The 26,231-nt window shown below is 39.6% G+C and overlaps 1 non-coding gene across 1 annotated transcript; it reads right to left on the bottom strand.

Moving 5' to 3' along the window:
* Positions 1-6,002: 6,002 nt before the first annotated feature.
* LOC131244804 (small nucleolar RNA R71) lies at positions 6,003-6,109 on the bottom strand. Its single transcript, XR_009170578.1, has one exon. It is a non-coding gene; the product is annotated as a small nucleolar RNA R71 (small nucleolar RNA).
* Positions 6,110-26,231: the final 20,122 nt, after the last annotated feature.

The following is a 26,231-nucleotide window of genomic DNA, read 5'->3' as shown; positions in this document are numbered from 1 at the left end:
TATCATATTGCTAGACTATGTGTCAACTGAGAAACAATTGGTTAATATATTAACTAAACCCTTAGATGTAAACAGATTTGGAGATCTCTAAAAGTCCATTGGGGTATGTGCTATGTAGTTAATTATCAGCTTGTTGTGGTTCATTAACAAATCTAATGATTTATAGCCTCATTTTGGAATTTTATTTGTTGTTATTTTTTTTATGTTAGTTCTATTTAAGTGTACAATTACAAATCTTGAAGTTCAATTTTTATGTACACTCCAAGTCAGGAATCAGTCCCATACACATTTGAAAAAATACAACTCCTCAATTGTTCTTTAATGGGACTTCGATGGGACTTCAATGGCACTTCGATGCCATCGAAGATCAAACTTCGATGACATCGAAGATGCTTCAATGTCATCGAACGGTCAAAGTCTACAAATAAAAGGGCATGTTGGTTCATTTTCAAACACACCGTTAGGGTTTTCTTTCACTCGGAGTCCTCTAACCCTCTGCCCAAGTCAGTTTTTCGACTCTCCAAGTGCTCCAGGTCCTCATTTTCCTTGATTCACTCCGAGTGTCACTGATTCATGCTTTAGTCACCTTCATTCTTGGCATGGCAAGTTGGTTTCTCATTTTGTGCTTCCATTTCATTCTAAAAAACACACCACATTGCTCTAAATCAATGTGTATTGTTGATTCCCATATCCCTCTGTCACCTATGTTATTCTTGGGCACTCAAATCTCTTAAAAATTTCCAAAGGATAACAAGGGGAAAGCCCCAGTGATAGGAGAAACTTCTTGACCCACTCAGGTCAAGAAGTTGGCTCTACGGCGAGCCGAACGTGCTATGCATCGTATTCCATGTCCTCCATCATCGGACACACCCTCCATTCATAGTGAAGAACCTATTGTACCTCCAACCCCAATGACTCACAATTTTTTTAAAAAATATAAGGGTCGAAAAATCATATTCGAGAGAAATGTTGATATCACAAGCATACAACCTTATGGGATAGATACTATGTTGAAAGCAATAGGATGGAAAAATATGTTAAAATTTGGTGGTATGACTCAAACAAATCAAGTCTACCAATTTCTATCCAAGTATCCGAGTCCCACCCCTCACCCTTCCTCCTTTAAAGTCGATGTAAGTCATCATATTGTCAAGATTACCCTAGCCTGCATTGCTACACTCATTGGTGTCTCTGTGTCCCGCAAGGCTCAACCTTACCATGACCTCACTTCTCCTATTTTCGGGGTCATGATGACCAAAATTTTATGTAACAGGAAGGACAAGCTGTGGATTCACGGCAATGCATTGTGATCCTCTACCATGTCCAATCAGTCCCAACTCCTTCACTCCATATTCTTGACAAACATCTACCCTAGGGGAACAAATAGAGTTGGCCTAACCCCTTTTATGGTAGACATCATCTATAGTGTAGGGATGGGTATCCAGTTATATCTTACCACCATTATTCTTCACCAGCTTGTGCTTCTTGTGTGATGGAGTAGGCCCACCTACCTCCCATTCGGTCATCTCATATGTTTACTGGCTCGAGAATGTGGGTTCTCACCGACCTTGGATACACCTATCCCAGCATCACGGATCACCCAAGAAAATATAAAGAAGATGCACCTCCTGGCCCCAGCAGTGGCACCACACGATGAGGAATTGATATTCCAATGGCCGACGAACAGGACATTGATATTCCTACGGGCAGTGGAGAGGAGGCCATGAGCGCCAGAGTCACACCAAAACCAAAGACCTCGCACCAAGCCACCACAGATGTAGCTACCTCCAAGCATACCACCCAGCCATCTGATCGATTCGAGGAGCTATTGACGGCCAGGTGGCTCTTTAAGCTCAACAAACTCATCATGATGAATGGCTTACTAGATTAGAGCAGATGATACATTCGCTACAGTAGACGATAAAGGAAATTTTGGCAATCTTGACCTGCCGTCGTGACAACGTCACTATCTCCGGACCCAGGCCCTCTAGTTAGGGGTAGTTTAGTTAGGGATCCAGTAGGTCATTATTATTATTATTATTATTATTATTATTTTGGGAGGGGGGAATGTTATGTGTCTGACCATCTTGATCTTATAGTACTTTCTTTTTACCGAAGATTCATTGGATGTTCCTTTTTGGATTTGACTTTTGTGAATGAATGAATCTTTTGGATATATTATTTACATTCTATTCTTTGCTTCATATCCTATGTGTTCACATGCCTATTGTTTCTTTCCCTTGTATGGGGTATTACTGTCTATATTTTCAAGCTTCAGTTGATAAATCATGTTCATATAGCTAACCTTTGCCAATCACTGATAAAAATGGGAGAAACATACTTCCACCAAGTTTTATGTTTTGTCTTTTAGGTAACATTTGTGTTATAGAGAATTAAGGTGAGCATTGAAGAGTACATTGTGAATGTCTTGAGTAATATTTGTAAATCTTGTAAATCTTACAACAAGTCATGTAATGTTACATGTTTATTGAGTTATATAGGTTGTTTTGTAGGTTTGGTCATGTAATTGACAAAGGGGGAGATTGTAAGTGTCCTAATTTGTCAATTAGCATGAGTTATGAGTCTTAGAGTCTGAAGAGCCCTAAAGAAGATTCAAGTTTGAAGACTCAAAGATCGAAGGCGTCCAAAGCATGACAAAATAAGGAAATGGCAAAGACTCTTAAAAAAACTATACCAATGCTTCTAAACAAAACCTTCTATATATCCCAAACCTTATAGGAAAAGTGATCTTAAATAATAATAGTTAGTAGTGTGGGAAGAAGTCCGTTAAAAAAGAATATCACAAAAACAGACAAGTTTCGATGGCATCGAAGTCCCATTGAACAGTCTTCGATGCCATCGAAGACAACTCTGTTGAGGGTCAAATATTGCATATTAGACCCTAGTTATTACTTGCTTTTATGAACATGATACTGTTTAACACCTTATTTTAATCATGTTTGTATTGCAAGGTGAATTTAGGAGCCTGGACTGAAAAAGGGTAGTGAAAGCATGGATTTAACACTCAAAAGTCACCAAAGCAAGGGACGGACCCCAAGGGACCGAGATTGAAGAATTTACATGCTAAAGATCCAAGAAAAATCAAGCAATTCACGCTAAAGAGACCTAAAAATCTTTTAGAATGCAAGATCATAGGATTCCCACCATCCGTTCAGCTCTAAACTTTATATCTAGACTGAGGACCATAAATTAACCATACATGTCAAATTTCAACCATTGGATCCTTGTGAAAGTGGCCCAACGGACAGATCAGCCACCAAATCTCTAATTTGGAGCCCACCTAATATTTGGATATACTTCAATTTTGATCTCAACCCCTTAAATAGGGTGACAAAACGGATGGACGGAGCAGATTTCCCACACGCATCACTGAGGACCCCACCCTCAGGGTGTGCGTGTGCACAGCACACGTACACAGTCCGTGCACCGAAAAGCACAAGGTCGGTCAGTGCACGCTGACCGACTCTCTTCTTCAATAAAATCAAAATATGTCAGTGGGTGGACGTTCGTCCACCGGCTGATCTCAGTGGGCCCCACTCATCATCCATTGGGATGATCCGGACCATCAATTATGTCCGGAGGGTGGCCACAACCCTAACCATACTTTCCTTTTGGCCCCATGCTTACGTACTCACGTGGATCACCAAAAAACGCAGGATGAACGGCGGGGTGATTTGATGCAATGGGCCATCCAAACTTGAGAAAAAATATCCCATCCCGACTGGTTTTTCTCCAGGAATCCAATGGACGGGGTGGATACTTCCAAAAACATCACTGTGGGGCCCACCGAACATGTCAGCGACCTCTGTTTCCTCAGGCCCTGCGTCCATGAAAACTGGACGCAGTGGGCCATTTTGTGATCATAGTGGTGGTTGAATCGCGATCTGAACCGTCCAAAAGCTCTGGAAAGGGGTATTTACCCCAACCATGAAGTCACACTTCAAGAACAGGTCGTCCATCATCCAGAAATTTAGGCCAAACGCAACTCAGGTTGCGTTGCTGCGTAAAGAAAACTTCCACGTGAAGTTTTCCACCGACTCCAGCCTCCCATCCACCGCCTCACGCATGTTATAAGAAGGAGAGGGAGAACATGGGTAAGAGCATCCTTACACATGTGAAGAAAGAGAGATCTAGGCCTGCGGCTAGGGAGTTCCTTCGCTTCTTAAGTTTTCTTTTCCTTTTCTTTATGGTTTTGTTTAGATCTTTCCTTTAAGAGAACTTAGTTGATCATGAGTATGGTTGGCTAAACCTCTTAGCTAGGGCTAAGAGGTGAAGCATGTAGTGTGATGGGAGACTTTTTCTTTATGCATTTTGATTCACATTTACTTTGAACTGATTTTGATTCTAGTTTGATTATAAGGAATGCCTTTAGTTTTTAATGGTTTATTGTGACTTAAATTACAATGAATCTATAATAGCTTTGAGCATGTTCTTTTCATTATTGTGATTATGAAGTTAGAAATCTCTGTTGTTCACCATCGCCCCTTGGACATGGTTGGATGATGGAATCCTTCCTAACATTCATACATCTCTCAGACTAGTGGATTGGTTAAATTCTATTATTTTCTTTATCTCGTGGACATGGTTTTGTAATAGAATTAAGTCTAATTCACATCCTTCTCATCTCTTGAAAACTAGATCAAAGGAAGTTCAGATTTGATTTTTAAGGTTATATCAAGCATAGATCTCCCTGATTTCTACAAGTGGATCCTTGGCACCCTAGTTTTCCCACCTTTGAATTTTACTAGTTTTAGTTAAAGTGTTTCACCATTATTCTCTTAATTTACCTGATTTAGATTACATCTTCCCCTAGTTCTAGTTCCAGTTACTTTCAGATTGCATACAAGGTTCAGTCCCTGTGGATTCGACCTCGATCTTACCGAGATTATTACTACATCATAACCCTATACATGGGTTATGAACAAGTTTTTAGGCGTCGTTGCCGGGGATTGATGGTTACGGTTTTCTGAGATTAACTAGTTTTAAAATTAAGTTAAGATTAGGGTTTTTCTAGTTTTTAATTCTAGGTTTATGTTTTTCTATTTGATTTCTAGAAACTAACCTAACTTTCCTGTTTTGTAGGACCCTGATATAGGCTTTCTAAATTGGTTATCTCTTTCTAGTTGTCTAATTTTTCTTTCTTCTATTTTTAAATTAGGTTTTATTTTCTATTTTTATAGGATTTCTTTTAATTTTAGAAACTAACTTTCTTTTTATTTTTAGACACTTTCCTTTTTTAGAAGCTAGATTACTTTCTATTTTTAGAAACTAACTTGTTTTATTTTGTTTTATAGATTTTAACTTAGGAACTTCGAATTTGGTAACTTCTTTCCAATTCTTTTCTCTTTATTTCTAAATTTCTATTTATTTTCTTCCTTTTTAGGTTTACTTTTAGAATTTGAATTGAAGGCTACGAGTGTTTCATGCCCAAGTGGGTCCATGATAACACTCGACATCTCTTGACTGAAGGAGGATTGGTTGAGGGGTTGACTATCCATCGCAGGACTAGACACCGCTCAAGATCCCCAAAGTTAATTGAAGTGATGGCTGCAAACCAACCTCTTCTACCTTAACCTAGGGTGGAAGACATTCAGGATGAGAATGAGGTGCATCAAGCACCCCCGCCTCGTACTTTACGAGATTATTTACAAACGACGGGGGTGAGCATGCCCTCATGCATGGTTTTTCCTGAAAATACGGGACACATGGATATCAAGCCAGGGGTGATCCAATTCCTTCCTAAATTTCATAGGCTTGAGTTAGAGAATTCATATTTACATCTAAAAGAGTTTAGTGAGATTATAACCACTTTATACTTTCCTAACGTGTCTGAGGACACGGTCAAACTAAAACACTTTCCCTTTTCTCTAAAAGAGAAGGCTAAGATGTGGTTGCATTCACTACATCCCAGATCTATTGTCACATGGAATAACATGATGAAGGAGTTTATAAAAAAATTCTTTCCATACCATAAGATGAACACCATCAGGAAGTTGATCATGAACTTCACCCAAAAGGAAGAAGAAACATTCTTCCAATGTTGGGAGCGGTTCAAGGATCTTGTCGATTCATGCCCACAACATGGTTTTGAAACATGGCGCATTACACACTTCTTCAATGATGGTCTGACATCTTCCATGCGCCAATTGGTCGAGACAATGTGCAATGGGGAATTCATGAATGAAAATATCGATGATGTGCGGGACTACTTGGATAGACTTGTTGAAAACGCACAATCATGGGACACATACCCAAAATCAAGTACCACTTCTAGGCCTACTTAATCAAAGGAAAGGGGTGGAGTATATACCTTCTGAAAGAGGATGATGATCTCAATTCTAAAGTGGCTAATCTCATAAGGAAATTTAAGGCCATAAAATCAAAGAAGGATAAGGGTAAGGAAATTGTTTGCGGTATTTGTGGTTGCAACACTCACACAACCAAAACTTGCCCGACAATATCTATTTTTTAAGAAGTGCTGAATGAGCAATCTAATGTTGTAAGCAATTACCAAAGACCTTTCAGTGGGCCCACTTCTAATACATACAATCTTGGTTGGAAAAATCATCCAAACTTCAGTTGGAGGAATGGACAAACTGCTACCCCTCAAGGTTTCTTGAATCAAATTCCAAATCAAGTGAAACCTCAAGAAGATCCTGTTCTAAAACACATTCAAGACCAAGAGCTACTTAATCAGAATATGGCACAAGCAATCCAAGAAATCAGATTAGTAATTGGAACACTTACGTCATCTGTCCAAAGGATGGAGTCACAATTAGCAATTGTGGGAAAAGGGATGCTTCCGCTCAAGCTCTCCCCAATCCCAAACCACAATATGAGATAAGTGAACACAACTCTTCAAATCAGATGGAGCAAGCCAAATCTATCACCACTCTTAGGAGTGGGACAACCATTGACAAAACCATTCCAATTAGGGCTGAAAAGCTAAGGACCCAGAAGAGGACAACGATGATAGACCTAGCACTGCTCCACAAGAGTTGGAACCGGAACTTTAGGGCAAGCCGATTGATCCATTCCCCCAACGGTTTGTTGCACCAAAACCTCTCTCTAACTCTCAGGACATTCTAGAGGTGTTAAAATAAGTGACGGTCAATATTCCTCTACTTGATGCCGTAAAACAAATACCTTCATATGCCAAATTTTTGAAAGACTTGTGTACGACCAAAAGACGGTAAAACATTCAAAGGAAAATCTTTTTAACTGAAAAAGTGAGTGTCATCCTAAAACAAGATGTGCCGCAGAAATTCAAAGATCCCGGTAGCCTAATCATTGCTTGTGTAATTGGGAATTACCGCATTGAGCATGCACTTCTTGATTTGGGAGCGAGGGTAAATCTAATTCCCTACTTGGTGTACAAACAATTAGGTTTCGGTGAATTAAAACCCACCCTAACCACATTACAACTTGCTGATCGCTTAGTTCGTTTATCGAGAGGGATAATTGAGGATGTGTTGGTCCAAGTTGACAGATTCTACTACCCGGTAGATTTTATTGTCCTAGATACCAAACCCATCAGTAACGTGAGCACTCAGATTTTCGTCATTCTTAGTCGCCCATTCCTTACCACTTCAAACGCAATTATTAATTGCAGGAATGGTGTCATGAGTATATCTTTTAGGAATATGACATTTGGAGTTAAACATATTTTTCAACACAAGCAGACGGTTGGAGGATGATGACGATTTCCACGACATTAATATGATTGACTCTTTCGTGGAAGATAGGACACCTTTAACCTTATCCTCTGACCCTCTAGAAATGTGCCTAGACCACTCCCATGATTTTGATGATGACATGTTAGGGAGACATGTGTCATGCTTGATACTATGCCGGTACTTGAAGTTAACTAGTGGAGGCCACAATTTGAAGAGTTGCCCCAAACTAATGAAGTGCCTCTACCGTCTAACCTCAAGCCACCGAAGGTTGACCTAAAACCTTTGCCATTTGATTTGAAATATGTTTATTTACTTCAAGATGAGACATACCCGGTAGTGATTTCTACCCACCTAGAGCAAGAGCAAGAGAGCATGCGTCCATCCATTTTCAGAGATGAGCAGATCATCACAAGTTTTAATGAGAAAAATGAGTCACTCTCAGCTAAATTTTTTAACTTTTTGGATGATTGCTTGGCACACCACATATTCAAACAATCCTATGATAAAAGAAATAATGGATGCCCCGCAAGACAATACCTCGGTGTTGATCATTAAAGGAAGAGAAGTTGAAAATTGAACCAGAGTTTGAAACTTCAGAATGTGTCAAGACTACATCACTTTCTGGGAATTTTTTTGAATTCTATCTACTTATAGTCTCTGATTCACCATGGGATACTAACTTTGAAACTTTTTCTGTCACGGGTGAATCATATATACTTTGGATACCTCAAGCGACTGAACGACAATTTTTTGTTGAGGTTCATCAATTTCTCTAGAAATTCATGCTCCAAGGCATCCAAGTCTATTGCAAAAAGGGCTTTTAGATGTTCTTGTTGAGAAACCTACTGAGAAATTTATCACGATATTGGCCGAAGGAGGAACCTTGCGGCATGACTGAGTAGTTTTTCCCTTGATGTCCTAGTCTGACGGAGGTATAGGTAGGTTTACTGCTTTTATAGGACTAGGGTAGTTTGCTTTTTATCGTTCTAGGATAGTCGGCTTTATGTCATTAGGATAGTTTGCTTTCCATTTGTTTTAGGATAATTGCTTTTTGTTAGTTTCGTTCTTGTGCTGACCTACTCTCATGCTGCAATCCTTTTAGAAACGCCTCTTGATTTCTTCCTCAGGTACTATCATTCCATCACTTCTCCTTTACTTTCATTACCTCATGTGCATTGTAAGCTTATATCTTTACATTGAGGACAATGTAGATTTTAGGTTGGGGATGAGAGATTAGGTTACCTAATCAGTATTTTCTTGGTCTTAAGCAAAAATTGTGAAAATTTTTTTAAATTTTTTTTCAGAAATTCTTATGAATTCAGAGTGATTTTGACAGTCATCTTTGATTTAGAAGTATAAGATACATAATGTTGGTAATTTATGATCTTGGATTCAACTATCTTTAGATTTCACAGTTAAGTCGAATTGTTAATCCATGATTAGAAGTTTTAAACATTGATTGAGTCATGATTTCACATGTCACACCTAGCTTACACATTATAGCTTCAGTTCGATATCGAATTGCTAACCGGGTAATCACTGGGCATGAAAGGTGTCACGCCCCAAACTTGGAAACTAGGCTCACAGAATTTTCGATCACCGAATCCGATGCCAACAACTTCCATAGTACCCCATTCTCGACTCCCAGCACCCATACGCTAGATTCCAATCCTGGGATCCTACAAGGAGGATTTTTTAACATACATTTATCTCATAAGAAGCATAACCACAAGTTTACCCAAATCATAAAGGCAACATCATCATCACATATCCACTAATATAAACAATTGAATACAGTGCTGAAAGGGAGATACATATATTAAAAATCGAAGCTCCACAAGACAGCTGCATGCTCCAAGCTCAACGCTGTTACGACCTAACACTACCTGCACGCATTTATTGTACATAAGCTTATAAAAACCTTAGAGGGTGGTGTGTGTGCACAAGGTAAGTGTCAAGTATGCAATATCAGAGCAATGCGAAAACATGCTGGTAAGTCCATAAATACCATCGACCTTATTCAGGCTATGCAATGCAAAAACATAATAAGCCAATATCATATATTGAGGAAGCAATGTAGATCAACTATGTAATGTAGAGACATAGCAAGCCAAATATCATATACTGAGGATGCAATGCAATATGCATATCCTAACGAGTCCACGAATACTGTTAGCCATATATAGGTCATGCTTCAAACCTGCGCGTATCGCGCGATCATGTGGGGGGCAACTCCATCTCACATGGAGTCCCATAAATGTCTCAGCCTAATGGCATATGCATTAATCAATCATCCCTCACAACATGTATATGAATGATGGGGTCCACAGAAGGACGGCAGATCTAGTCCAAATATCAAGATAGGCTCTAAACAATGGGTACACCAAACTTAATACTGCATATCCTTCCATCTACAGCAAGGGGTGATATAAACTGATTTGCCGAAGCTCACTGATTTAAAACGTATCACGATAGTTAAGGAAAGAATCCAACTTATACCCACCACAACATCGGACGATGCTTTCTATGTGGGACAAAGTTCTGCCTTCACTGTGTGCACAGTAGCCTGCAGCATAGTAGCCTGCCAATCACTGGTAGCTCGCCCAGGCCCTTAGGCCCCACCCACATTAGTGTCCATCCACGTGTGCCCACCCACGTGTGCAACAGTGATGGAGCGTCACAATATCCCCCACCAAGGGTAGAGCCGAGTCTAAGTACAATAAGTGGGCTTCCTTACCCTCTCTATTGCATAATAAACTGGACTTTCCTATGGGGCCCAATATATACACAAGGTGGGTTCTAAGGTAAGGGTGATTCTACAAGGCATGGTGTAAGGCACCATCATCAATGGGGGCCCAATGGTTTGGGATAGCCCAATAAGAGAAGATGAAAATGCGCTTAATAATAGGCTCTAGGGAGGTTTGCAACGTGGACATTTAACTACCATTGCACCTAAAGTATGACCCACCATAAAATCTAACTTAAATGGGGAAAGGGCCTCATACAATCACAACAGGCCTCATACAATCACAATGAGCCTCATACAATCACAATGGGCCACATACAATCTCAATGGGCCTCTTACAATCACAATGGGCCACATACAATCTCAATGGGCCTCATACAATCATAATGGGCCTTACACAAGGGTCTCATACATCACAATAGGCCTCATCACGTGCGCCTCGCATATATCACACGGGCCCTTATCATATGGGCCTCACATATCACAATGGGTCGCATCACATGGGCCTCATATACATTAAATTGGATCACATCTCATGAGCTTCATGTACATCAAGTGGGCCTCACACACACAACCACAATGGGCCTCACATACGGCCACAATGGGCCTCACATACGGCCACAATAGGCCCTACACATACAACAAGTGGCCCTGCTCATGGCAGATGGGCCCCATCGAGTGGACCATGTGGATATGAAACACATGCATCATGTGAGTCCCACCATCGGTGCGGATTTATAACACATACATCATGTTGGGACCCACGGCTACTGGACAGCATGGATAACATACATAATGGTGGGTCCCACTTGAAATTTAGATCTATCTCATTCACTTTGTAATGTCATATAACGATCTCTACAGATGGTTGGACAGTATGGATAAAACACATATATCATGTGGGACCCACATCCCTGAAAGAATGGCTAAACAGCGTGTGTATAATACACACATCATGATGAAGCCTGGGACTTAAAATCAAGTCAATTTGTGGCTTTGTATGGGCCACACCATGCATAATAGTTGAGAGGTTTACCCTCCATTAAAACATTCACAATCATTTGTAGGGCCCACCAAGCCGTGGTTCACAAATCCAGCCCACCCATTATGTGTGGCCCACTTGGTTAAGGGATCAGGCCAAGTTTTAGATGCATTCAAATTTCAGGTGGGTCCCAGCAAGTACTTTTATATGCTTTAGCATGTCTTCACATGATTTTAGATGGTGTGGGCCACTTGAGTTCCGTGTATGGCAGATTTTTGGGGTGACCCGTTGATTAAAGGGGACCCATCAAATGCACGGTGTTGATGCTCCACATACATCATGGTGGGGCCTGTGGTGGGACCCACAGTCCCACCCTTCAATAAGCAGCAAGGACGTTACTTGTTGCAGCGTCAACAGCGTCTAGACCCCCCCCCCCTTTTAATTTAAATATCGGTGGTTTTTCATAGGTGGGGTCCACATCAACGTGGCCCACCTGCTTTAGATCAAGGCGATATTTGTGTTTCCTTTCCATCCAGTAATTCAGCAGATGGATGGTGTTATCGCTGCTATGGTGCAGCCCACAAAGCACTGATCTTGGTCGTTGAAGATGGACGGTCTGGATGGAAGGTGTGGATATAATACAATATCATGGTGGGTCTCATGGATGCACGGCGCGGATGAAGCACATACCTCATTGATCAGACCCTCAGAACTTACTGACGTCAACACGGCAGCTATATTGTTGGTTTAAGGTACACCAGCCAATCTGATTCCACCTCAAGTCCCACGTGTGGCCCATCAAGATGGACGGATGGTCAGGATATAAAATGCATACATCTGGAGGGTCCACACATATGGCCCACCAACGGTGTCAGCTGATATACGATTTTCCATTCATACGATCCAGCATCAGCTGCTGCTTATGGCTGGATGGTCTGGATGACCTATCATTAAGGTGGGCCGATTGATCTGGCCAAAATGGATGGACGGGTAGGTAAAACACTTACATCGGTGGGACCCACAGATGAACGACATTGATACAATACTTACATCAAGGTGCCCCAGCACCGTCCTTTGTTGGACGGTGTGGGAGCAACACATACATCAGTGAGTGGGTCCCACAGATGGACGGTGTTGATAATACACATACACCATGGGTGGTACCCACTGTCCCACTTGCTAGACGGTGGTGTACTCCACCAAAGATCTGAATCTGTCTCATTTACCAGGCCACCTCAAGGTGGGTCCACGTGGTGGCCCACCACAGCTCTGGATCAGCTAATATTTGTGTTTTTCCTTCATACAGGCATGTCGAGGTGGGGTCCATCACATAGACGGTCTGGATCAGGTGGGCCACACTCCACCACAAAAGAGAGAGAGAGAGAGAGACGGTGTGATGGAGGGACCTCGCCATTATGGGCCCCTCTTTGCTTACAACACATATATGAAAATGGGTCCCATCACAAGTGGGCCTTACATCAAAATCAAGATCTAATGCTATGAACACCCACCGATTTCACTCCTTCTTGGCTCCTTGGAATGCTAAGCTCCTAAGCTCTCTCTTTGATGAAGGTTGATGAAGTATGGATGGCTAGGATGGGAGATTGGGTGGTAGGGAGTGGGCCACACTTGGCTCTCATTGGGAAAAGCTTGGACGAGTGCGCTCCTTGGGTTGCTTGGGATGGATAGAGAAAGTGAGAGAGAGGATGGGTTGTTATAAGGGAGATGGGATGGAGGGTATGGGTCCTCTTGACTTTTGGTAAGAAAGGAATGGCTAGGTATGGGTGTTGTTAACTTTTGGGTGAGAGAGGGATGGGTAGGGTATGGGTTGGTACTTGACTTGACTTGACTTGATTTGAAAGGTGGTAGAGATTCTCTCAGGATTCACAATGTGCAGCATTTCCCTCAAAATAAACGTGGGCCCACAACTCCTGGCCAGGGTATCGTACATTACGCAAAACACAGTATTGGAACCACGGCAACGGCGCGATCGCAAGGGTACAAGTCTCGAGTTGAGTCAACTCAGATATACGGGATGTGATTTAGGGTCGCGCATAAACACTGGTTATAGGTCACGGGGTACCAAAATTCGACAGGGAGGATAACGGAAGTCTAAAGAACGGTACGGTCTAGGATACGAGCCTTACAGAAGGAGCCAACCTGGGAAATTTGTCCATCATGTTCATTGAGAAAAAATGAATACCCAGCTAAAAAATAGTTATATTCAAAAACAGCTACCTGTTAAAGATCTTTAAAAAGGTTGACACAGCGTGACGCCATCGATGGAAAAATCAAAAGTTAGAAGTGTAAAAAGGCTGAACTTAAGGCAAGTTTCGGTTTAGGTTGGGATATCTAGGAATGCTCTGTTTGATTATTAATATTATCATGAAAATTGACGATTGGACTCTTAATGATGATAAGTCATGGTTACACCATACACCCATGGAACTCAATATTTAGAATTACTCTAATCAATGTATTAATACTTTGAACTTAACTATGAAGTTTACTGTGCGCTTGAGTCTAGGAGAAGGTAATGCCTAACATTCATAAATCTTAAAATTCTAATGACCGAATTGTTTTTCAAAATTCACATGGTTTTATAGGAATTGTCCTATAATTCTTAAATTATTTTTCGCATACTTTGCTTGGGACTATCAAAATTCTGGTTGAGGATTGTGTTGAGGGTCAAATATTGCATATTAGACCTCAGTTATTACCTAATTTTATGAACATGTTACTGTTTAACACCTTATTTTAATCATGTTTGTATTACAAGGTGAATTTAGGAGCCTAGACTAAAAAAGGGTACTAAAAGTATGGATTTAATGCTTAGAAGTCACCAAGGTAAGGGACGGACCCCAGGGGACCGAGATCAAAGAATTTACATGTCAGAGATGTGAGAAAATCAAGCAATTCACGCTAAAGAGGCCTAAAAATCCTCCAGAATACAAAATCATAGGGTTCCCACCATCCGTTCGTCTTGAAACTTTATATCTGGCTTGAGGATCATAAATTAACCGTACATATCAAATTTCATCCATTGGATCCTTGTGGAAGTAGCCTAACGGACAGATCAGCCACCAAATCTCTGATATGGGGCCCACCTGATATTTGGATATACTTCAATTTTGGTCTCAACCACTTAAATAGGGTGAAAAAATGGATGGACGGAGCGGATTTCGCACACGCATCACTGAGGACCCCACCCTGAGGGTGTGCGTGTGCACAACACACGTTCACAGGCTGTGCACCAGAAAGCACAAGGTCGATTAGCGCACGCTGACTGACTCTCTTCTTCAACAAAATCAAAATACACCAGCATGTGGACGTTTGTTTGCTGATTGATCTCAGTGGGCCCCACAAATCATCCATTTGGACGATCAGAACCGTCCATTATGTCCAGAGAGTGACCACGACTCTGACCATGCTTTCCTTCGGGCCCCATGCATACATACACATGTTGATCGTCGAAAAATGTAGGATAAATGGTGGGGTGATTTGATACCATAGGCCCCCTTACCGACTTGTTTTTCGATAGGAATCCAATGGACGAGGTGGATTCTTCCAAAAACATCACCGTGGCGCGCACCGAACACGTCAACGGCCTATGTTTCCGTTTGCCCTGTGTCCATGAAAACTGGATGCAGTGGGCCATTTTGCGATCACGGTGGTGGTCGGATCAGTGATCGGAACCCTCCAAAAGCTCTGTTAAGGGGTCTTTACCCCAACCATGAAGTCAAACTTCAAGAGCAGGCCGTCCGTCATCCAGAAATTCAAGCCAAACGCAACTCAGGTTGCATTGCTACGTAACAGGCTGCGTAAGCCTTTTTTCTATGTAAAGAAAACTTTCACATGAATTTTTCCACCGACTCCAGCCTCCCATCCACCGCCTCACGCATGCTATAAGACGAAGAGAGAGAATGTGGGCAAGAATCTCCTTGCACATGTGAAGAAAGAGAGATCTGGGCCTGTGGCTAGGAAGTTCCTTCCCTTCTTCTTGAGTTTTCTTTTCCTTTTCTTTATGTTTTTGTTTAGATCTTTCCTTTAAGAGAACTTAGTTGATCATGAGTATGGTTGGCTAAACCTCTTAGGTAGGGCTAAGAGGTGAAGCTTGTAGTGTGAAGGGAGACTTTTTCTTTATGCCTTTTGATTCATGTTTACTTTAAACTGATTTTGATTCTAGTTTAATTATAAGGAATGCCTTTAGTTTTTAATGGTTTATTGTGACTTAAATTATAATGGATCTGCAATAGCTTTGAGCATGTTCTTTTCAGTATTGTGATTATGAAGTTAAAAAGCTCTGTTGTTCACCATCACCCCTTGGACATGGTTGGATGATATAATCCTTCCTAACATTCATACATCTCTCAGACTGGTTGTGGATTGGTTAATTTTTGTTGTTTACTTTGTCTCATGGGCATAGTTTTGTGATGGAATCAAGTTAATTCACATCCTTCTCATCTCTTGAAAACTAGATCAAAGAAAGTTCATATTTGATTTTTAAAGTTATATCAAGAATAGATCTCCCTAATTTCTACAAGTGGATCCTTGGCACCCTAGTTTTCCCACCTTTGAAGTTTACAAGTTTTAGTTAAAGTGTTTTACCATTATTCTCTTAATTTACCTGATTTAGAATACATCTTCTCCTAGTTCTAGTTCTGGTTACTTTCAAATTACGTATAAGGTTCAGTCCCTGTGGATTCGACCTCGATCTTACTGAGATTATTACTACATCACAACCCTATACTTGAGGTGTGAACAAACTCGATGGCATCGAGCTTAGAGTCCAAAATATCTAGCAACTAAACTTCAAATTTCTGAATTTTCTCGATGGCATCGAAGGCTCCTTTTGATGGCATCGAAGATTTGACAATGATATCGAACAGAGACTCCAAAATGTCCAGCAACCTAAAGACAAAAAACTAGATTTTCTCGATGGCATTGAAGGTCCTTTGATGAAATTGAAAGATCCCTTTGATGACATCAAACAAAGACACCAAAATGTCCAACAACCCCAAGTAAAAAATGGGAATTTTCTGAATGGCATCAAGAAATCCTTCGATGGCATCAAAGGATCCCTTCAATGACATCGAAGGTCATTCGATGGCATCAACAGACCTGTTCAGCAGCATACTGAAGAAAATTCAGATTTTCTCAATGACATCGAAGGTCATTCGATGGCATTAAAGGGACACTTCGATGTTATTGAAGACCAATTGATGACATAGAGTCTGACTATTTTCTGCCTATTTTTTTACCATTGCAAATCTTCTCTATATATACGAAAGAGAGGTTTCTTGGCAATTTAGTGACAAATAGAGAGAGAGAGAGCCTTATGTGTGTGAGTAACCACAGTGAATATCCTACTTCCCAAGCTCTCTTTCCTTATGGAGTTCATCATTCAATCCATGTTCAAAAGACGTTCATAGAGCATTCAAAGCTTAAATTAAAAAATGAACTTCGGCATTCATTAATGCTCTAGCAACTACACTTATTGGTAAATTTCTTATGCTAGAATGCATTGAATGCTCAGTCATGGGAATCATTAACTAGCTCATAAAGACTCATCAATATCAAGTTAGGATTCACCATACCCTTTATCCATAACCTTAGTATCTTCAACAGTACATCATCAATACGGTTGTGGTACAATGGAGTTGAAGATGCTTCATGATTCAAGAAGATCTTCATCAAATGTACTTTTGAAAAGGCCAAGCTATATGTCCTAGAGGGGGGGTGAATAGGACAATGCCAAATGAAAACTTATAACAGCGGAATAATAAAGAAAATGATAGCCAAATTAAATAACAATGCAGGAAAGAAAAACAACCTCAAAATTCAGATCTTGAGAGGTTGATACAAACGTTGTTCTAAGGACAACCTTACACCAAAAACCAGAGTTTATGGTAGGACAACCTTATTTCTAGAAAGGTCTTTGTATCAAGTCTCAAATCGAAGAGGAATACAAAAATAAATATAAACTGAATTGAAATGACTTGTAATTAAAAATGTATTGTTCTAGGGACAGCCATACACCATAAAAATGGCAGGGCAACATTGCTGGAACAACTTTCAAATGAAATTAAAAATCAAGCTTATAAAGGAATAGCAGAAAGTAAATTCTAAGCTATTACAACATTCTCACAAAGCTTGAAATAATTACAACATTCACCACCATACATACATCCCACAAAAATTAATTAAAAGATTAAAAGAATAAATCAATCAACCACAACTCAAGGGATTATAGTGGTTCGCCTGTGTGTTCACCAACTGTTATACAACAGCCACACAAAAAGCTACTCCACTCCTAATATCCTCACACAGGGGATATTAGCGTTCACTAAAAATAGGTTTTCCCAGGTTCACCCAAAACCCTTACAATTGTGTCTTTGTATGTGGGCTTACACAATTAAAAACCCCACTTCGAGTTTTCTGGCTTTCCTCGGATAACCAAAATAACAAGATTTTTCCGCAAATCTTGAAAGAAACCAAAATAATAGAAAGGAATTTACAATATGTAAAATACCTGAATATCTCCTTCGTTGTAGCAGCCCGGTAGAACCAAATCAAAGTAGATGATTGAATGTCCAAGTTCAATGTCCAGTACTCGATTACAATGGTTCTAATTCTAATCGATTTTAAATTAAACCAAATAGGGCTTGCCGTAATTGATTTTGATTCCAAAGAAAGGGAATAATAATTCCTCTTTATCAAATCAGATTGGAATATAAGAAACAAAATCAATTAAATAAAGCTAAGGAAAGAGAATATTAAATAAGCACACTTAGCTTAGATGGAGCACAGAATTATCTCTCAGAAGTTCGACGAAGATTGGCTTGAATACTTTAATTAAATCGATTATTTCTTCTAAGATTCGTGCACTATTTATAGGTGAGAAGATTGAGTCTTCGACTGGTCTAGAGTGCTCTTCGACTAGTCGAAGCTCTAATAGATATTTGAAAAATCCGGCGGGATTTACTTTGACCGTTCTACGACTGGTCGTAGCTCTCTTACGACTGGTCGTAGGTTTCCTTCGACTGGTCATAGGTCTCCTTCTTGGACTTCGAGTCGAAGAATGTACGACTGGTCGAAGATCAGTCGACACTGTTCCTACGACTGGTCGAACAGATTCCAGGACTAGTCGAAGGCTAACAGATTTTATCCGGAATTTGTAACAAACTTACGACTGGTCGAGGAATTTCTTAGACTGGTCGAAGCAAGTCTAGGACTAGTCGAAGAAGGCCTAGGACTAGTCAAAGAACAAACCAATCACATGTAAAATAAACATTCGACTTATGTATCTGAAATGACCTACTTCTAAGGTCATCCTATGGTCAAACAAACCTCAATCATAAAGTATGGACATTGAAACAAGAGACCATGAAGAATGAGCCTTGAAGTCTTGATGTAGATTAAACCTTGAAGTAGCTCAATCTTGAAAGTGGCTTGAGTTTCAGCTTGAGTCTTGAGTTCAGCTTGAGTTTCAACTTGAGTCTTGAGATCAGCTTGAGTCTTGCCTTGTACTTTCTTTTCAGCTTGAGTCTTGTTTTGTGAGCAGTGCTTGTATTCAAGATCTTGAGTCTTGTCTTGTGAGCAGTGCTTGTTATGAGCTTATTCATGAATGTTGATCCTTGAGAGAGCTTCACTTATGCAAGTTATATATAACAAAGTATAATAGTGATTTTGGCACCACAAATTTGACAACAAACAGGGATAGAAACTATAGCACTTACAACTTTAATGGGGTCATCCACTTTTAGGTAATAAAGTATTTTAGAGTCCATTATGTATAGAAACCATTCCTTATATAAGATTGGGTTTCGTAATTTGAAATATCAAACTCGAAAAGACCATATGTAGGCCTCTGACGGAAGAGTAGGTGAAAAGGAGAGCTAAAGAAGTCCTTGGGGGGGGGGGGGGGGTTGAATAGGACTATGCTAAATAATCGAATAAAGTACTGAATAATAAATAAATTAGAAATTTCAATTACCTTAGTATTGAAATGTTGATTCCAACTAATTTGTAAGACAACCTTCACCCAAACAAGTTTAGGTAGGACAACCTTATTTCATGAATGTGATTAGAATCAAAACCACAAACTAAGCAAGAGTAAATAAAATAAATATTACAATCATTCACCACTTGTACTGAAAAGAAATTACAACCATTCACCACATGAAAGATAAAAGCATTCACCACAAACACCAAGAATTATAGTGGTTCGGTGTGTCAACAACTGTTCTCAAACAACCACACCTACTCCACTTCTAAAAATTACTCTCCATGTAATCTTGGCTTTCATTATGAATAAGGTTTTCTCAGGGTCACCTTAAAACCTGATACAGTTGTGATTTTACCGGGCTATCACAAACAAAAACCCTCACTGAGATTTTCTGGCTATCTTAGAAAAACTAAATACAGAAAGTAAACAAATGTATACTTATCTTCACCGTAGAAGAAGTTGTAGCCGAAGAACTTCTTTTCTTAAATGTTGAATGTTCAATATTTAGTTCGATAGAAAAGGTCCAGGGTTCTATTGATTTTTAATTAAGATTTAAAACAATGGCTACTTATATTAATTCATTTAAATCTTAGCAAGAAGAGCAATATTTACTCTTTTTAAAATAAAATGACAGAGTCTGAGATTAAAGAATTAAACAAAAAACTATAAAAAGTAATTTATAAATATCATATAATAGCTTGAATATAAATGGAGCTTCTCTCTCACTTGCAGAAGGATTTAAATAGTCTTGAATAAATTTTCAGATTGAGAGAGAACCTCAATTTATAGGCAAAGAAGTTGGTTCTTCGACTGGCCTAAGACATTCTTCAACTTGCCCAAGCACCGGATTCTGTTCCAACGGATTTTCAGATTTGAGCGAGATAAGATATAACAAATCTTCGATGGGTCGAAAGCCCTGCTCGACTAGTCGAGGGTAGTCTTTAACTGGCCAAAAGTGGTCTTCAACTAGCTGAAGGTGCCAAAATTTGAATTGATTTAGTTGCTGGACTTCGAGCCGAGAAACCTAGGGCTGGTCGAAGATTGCCCTTCAACTAGTCGAGCAAGCCACTCGACTGGCCGAAAATGCAACAGATTTTCTGTTTTTACTTCGATTTGTTCTAGGACTGGCCGAGTAAAACTTAGGCTAGTCTAGACAAACCTTAAGCTGGTCAAAACTTACCCAAATACAAGCATAAAAATCTAATTTTAAATAGTTTTTGAAAGCATTTAAACCTAAGGTCTTTCTAGAGTTTATAATACCTGAAATGATTGAACTTGTTTGTCTTGAAGTAGATTAAAGACTTAAACTTCTTTATGGAGCTTGATCTTCAACTAGAACATCATTTGATCTTGACGTCATGTTGTCTTTCGACTTAATCTTCTACTAGAACTTGAGCTTGATCTTCTACTAAAACTTGGACTTAGCTTGAACCTTGATCTTGAACCATACTTGAAGATTACTTGATAATATGTTTCGACTAAACGAAATTTGACAAACAAAGTGTGCTTTAAACATTATAAGACTTACAGTACATCATCGTCCTTGTGTTGGACTTCGTAAGACCTTGTGTAGGCCATCGACGGATTACAAATATAGAACTTGTGTGCGTTGTGAAGGTTCATAGTGATCCTGATTTAAAATCATCTGAATAATGAAATCTGACACAGTCTAGGAGAGAGTGGGTCAGCTGAGAGTGGAGTAGGCATGTAGCCGAACCACTATACATCTTGTGCAATGAGATGAATGATTTAAATTCTTATCTGCTATGTTTTGCTAAACATTACATTTGAATTACTTATTGCAGTAAACATGGTTGATAGAATGCCTGAATGGTGTTTTCACTTAGATAGACTTTGCATTTACACTTCTTCCTACTTGTATTACTTTACATAAATGTTTAAAAGTAAGTGCATGTTAATTATATAGTTAAAATTTAAAAAGTCCTATTCACCCGCTCTAAGACATTAGTCATATCTTCAAGCTTTGCTTGTAGTGGTAAAACTGTAATTTCACAATCTTCGTCATCCTTTTTGTGTCATCACTGAAGTGAAAATCACCCCTGACATTGCTTGCTACTTTCCACTTTCGGTCGCATCCCTTGTGACCTTTTTGGGCGGTGATTGAATGATGCCAATGTAATCGATAGCAAATCTATTGGGCGTGAAATAGAAACCACATTGATTGGAATAGAAGTCATTATGACTGCGTAGAAATGAGACTTGAATGCCGAAATAAATCATCAGCTATTCGAATTAAATCGGAATATACTTTGCTTTATATATAAAGGGAGGAATCTTCCCATTGAGTCACCATTTTGGTGCCATTACAACACCAATTAATGATGAGTGTCCTTTTAATTATCTGATTGTTAATATTAAATGTAGATATTTCAACTAGAGATTCCAAGTTCGATCTCCAGTGGAGTTACTATTTTATTTCAACCAGAAATAAGTATCGGAGATTGAATATCCATATTCGATAATAACAAAGAAAAAATCAATGAATAATCATCATCATATTATTTCATTAATCTGAATTCTTATTACATCCCTCGGATGACCAATGATTCTAAAATAAAGTACATTTATTTAGTGTAATTGAAAATAGTTTAATAATAATTTCGGCAATATCTCGACTTGTATGATGCTCGTTGTAATGACAGAAGAGTTGTATGGCTTCAAAACCCATGCTTTACACTGTTATGCGTATAATATGTGCATAGGAGGTCGAATCTCGAATGAATATATAAAGATACATAATCATAGAACATGATGAGGACTCCTGTTGCATGGTCATGCAACAGGCTGGTCTTATACTCATTGCATATTCTTCATTCTCTACTTCCATGTTGCATCACAGGATACCTGAATGTCACAACATTCGGATCTGAAGACTCTCGAATATTCATTTGATCTCTCTGGTGCTCTTCACTTGTTAATGTCTCAAATGAGAGAGGGACATGATATTTATAGGCATCCACACGTGTGAACTGCTAAATCTTCATAATTGAGTGTTGTTGCACGGTTGCGCATCATAATCCTATTGCATGGGCATGCAACAGTTTCCTGTCTAGGTTAGATAGATTGCCTGATGCCATTCATCCATAACTCCTTCATTCATTTGCACAACCGCGCAACTCATCTCTGTTGTGCGACCACATAATAGGGCTATCTTTGCGATAAATTCATTTTTGTGCTTTAGCACTAATCTAAAGGTAAACGAGTTGTTTGGGTTTTTTATCCGGCAAAGTAAAAAAGGTTTAAAATAAATAATAAAAATGACTAAGGATCTAGGAATCCACTTACAACAATTACAATATCTAATTTATTGATTCAACCCTTTGAACTCAATTAGAATCAAGATTCTATCTTATACTATCAAAAAATAATTCTATTAAACGAATCATCAACACCAATCAAAACATGAATTTAATTGAATGATTCTCTCATGAAGCACTCAAATCTTAATCGCAGGGAATTTGGTCATCTATTATTTCCAAATTTATAAAAAATTAATGAATTTTACAGATTGATTCATTCTCTAATCAAGCTAAGCAATTGTTAAAATAAAAGCATTCATTGAAACCATAGTTCACAATAAATCAAGAAATAGACAACTCAAAGGCTTTAAAGTAAAATCCAAATTAATTCAATCTAATATCATTATTCAAACCATTGTTGTTGAATCAAATAAACTAAATATTGTAATTAGCTCCATGTCTCAACCTTAGCTAAGAGACTAGCCTAACATGGCTAACATCATAGAATAAAAGAAAATATGAAAAATAAACTAGAATCGAATGATTGAAGAAGAAATATGGCTCTGTTAAAGCTTTAGCACCCCTTGCTCTTTCTCCCAAGCCCTAATTATTCCTTAAAATGGCCTAAAACACCCCTTTAAATAGGAAAATTCTACACTGATTTTGTACCGACTTCAAATTTCTGCACTTTTGTTACGATTCGGTCACATCAATGATGGCCTTTAGTCGCACCTAAGTTGATTCGAATTAACTTTCAGTTGCAATGAAATTTCTTCAAATCATGTTTGAACTCTCTGTCTCCTTTTGATCGCACCAAGCCTACCTTTGGTGGCACCTAATATCACTTCGATCGTACTCAACAATCGATTTGAATTAACACTGAAAATTATTGTTTATTACTGGACTATTTTTGGCACTTTCGATTGGACTGAACATACCTTTGATGAAACCGAATAGTCTGTTAATTTTATTACTTGACTATGTGATTTTTTAAACTAATTTCTATCTTTTACACTTGGTTTTCTTTGATTTTTTTCACTTGAATTCTTTAATATTATCTTCCAAACATCCAATTCTTCATTGCCTTTGAGCTTGATATCTTTTTGAGCTTTAAATCAACCATTTAAGCATGTATTTGACTTTAGATCCAAAATCACATCACATATAAAAATATATATCTTATTAGATCAATTTAACAAGTGAATGCAGCCGAAACCAATGCAATTGAGGGGTTAAATTTGTAATATTTAGGCTTGATCAGTGCTAGTGGTTTTGGGCCCATGTTATTGGACAAAACTAGTCTCAATAGTTTGCTGAGACACGATAGGTTCTCTTTCAACAAAAATAGCTATTATCCGATTTAAGTTCTTAGTCTAATTGGTCATCCACCTGTTGAAAGTTTTAGCCTAAATTTAAGACTATTCGGTCTGAGCTCGTGGATGCTCTGTAATATGCTAAATCCTTATTTGCATATCGTGTAGCCCAACCGGCATTATCTCAAGTAGATTAGTCCGAGATGATGATGCCCTGTCCTGATTTGGAGGATTGGGCATCAAGTTTAGCAACAACTCACTCACTGGCTGTAAGACCCGTATCTTGGCCCGTACCGTTCCATAGGCATCCACAGTCCTCCCGGTCAAATTTCGGCAACTCGCAATCTATGATCGACGTTTGCGTTCAACCCTAAGTCATATCTCGTAGATTTGAGTCAGCTTAATCCGAGACTTGTACCATTAAGACTACACCGTCGCCGCGGTTCCAACGTCGTGTCTTGCATACCGATCCGGTACCTTGGCGGGGGGATGTGGACCCGCGTTCAGTTCAATGAAAAACGCCGCGCTTTGCAATCCCAAGAGAATGTCTCATCAATCATATCAAGAGTCAAGTACTCCATCCCATCAAGTCAAGTACAAGCAACCATCCCCCTCTTACATCACCCTTACCTAAAGTCAACTTTCCCATTACCTCACCATCTCTCTCTCTCATCACTTCTCTTACATCACTTCCTCTCTCATCTCTTTTTCTCCAGGCAATCCCTCCATGGAGCAACCCACATCCATGGCTCCCATGAGAGAGTTTGGTGTGGGCCACCTTCCTATCTCCCATCCCCACCATCCAAAGCCCATCTCAACCATTAAAAACATTCCCTTGGAGCTCTAGAGGCTATAGGCGGAAGAAGGAAGAGGAGATCTTGAGGTGGGTGCTTTTCTCTCTCTCTCTCTCTCTCTCTCTCTCTCTCTCTCTCTCTCTCTCTTTCTCATTTTTGTGCGATGTGTGGCCCACTCGGACAGACCCCACCTTGGTGTATGTCTCATCCACACCCTTCAGCCATTTTAGTGGCCCATCTGAGTAAGGCCCACCTCTTATATGTGTTAAGCCTAAACCGTCCAGCATCCAAGGACGCTAGACGTCAAAAATAAAAATAAAAATATTAGCATGATTCAAGTCTTTTTGGGTGAACCGCTCGTGTAGACCCCACCTTGATGTATGGGACTAATCCACACCGTCCATTTCATTCCCCACTTTATTTTAGGCGTTGAGCCGAAAAATGAGGCCAATCCGATAATCAAGCGGGCCATACCATAGGGAATAGTGGTTTTTACCATTAAAACCCACCTTGATTCTTCTATTCGCCAAAAGCACATCGCCTATTGTTCTCATTTGGTCGATCATGGGCCATAGAATCCAATGGCCGGGTTGGATTTTTCAGATGTGGGCCCTATATATGGAAAATCATGAAATTGCATAAAATAAAAAAATAATAAAATGCCAAACATGCAGCAGCGCCTGCTGCTGCAGCGTCAGCAGCATAGGACACTGCTGCCGTGACGCTACTAAGGCAGGGACGTGGTCCCATTTGTAGGCCCCACCATGATGTGATTTGTTCATCAGCGCCGTGCAATCTGATGGCCCCCTTCTGGCCGTGGGCTGCCCCAAAAATCAGCCATACATGGGACTTGGGTGGCCCATGTCACATGAACAATGTGGATTGACGCCTACCATTGAAACTCTTGTGGATTGCAAAAGTTTCGAATCAAACATGAAATTTGTTTTTACTCTCCACCCAGGTCACGTGTGACCATGTCAGCAAGTTGGGTGGGAATAAACATTACAATGGGCCCCATGTTTCTGTGAACCTTGTCAAGAGGCTGGATGGAAAATAAACGTTATGGTGGGCCCCACGTGAGACCCACCAGCTGTATGTGCCTTGTATCAAGCCATCCGTCCAGCAGAGCTGGGATGGTAGGCCACCTTGATGTATGTATTTCTGTCCAGCCGTCCATTTGGACGCTAGACGTTCCAGCTCTCTTTAAAAAAAAGATAATAATAATAATAATAAAATATAACAAATAATATTATGTTATACTATATCTGTTGGGACCCACTAGTAGGACAGAATGGCTGGTGTATTTGCTGGTGTGGGACGTCAGCAAGTTCTGTGGACACCACCATGATATGTGTGATACTCCACACCGTCTAGACTGTCTGGACGGTGTTGGACAATGTTTGGATGGTGGTGCGTGGGCCACCACACTGC

The sequence above is a fragment of the Magnolia sinica genome, chromosome 4 (genome assembly GCF_029962835.1).
Source record: "Magnolia sinica isolate HGM2019 chromosome 4, MsV1, whole genome shotgun sequence".
Taxonomy (NCBI): Eukaryota; Viridiplantae; Streptophyta; class Magnoliopsida; order Magnoliales; family Magnoliaceae; genus Magnolia; species Magnolia sinica.
The sequence above is the reverse complement of the archived record's forward strand: the minus strand, read 5'-3'. Positions and strand labels throughout refer to the sequence as shown.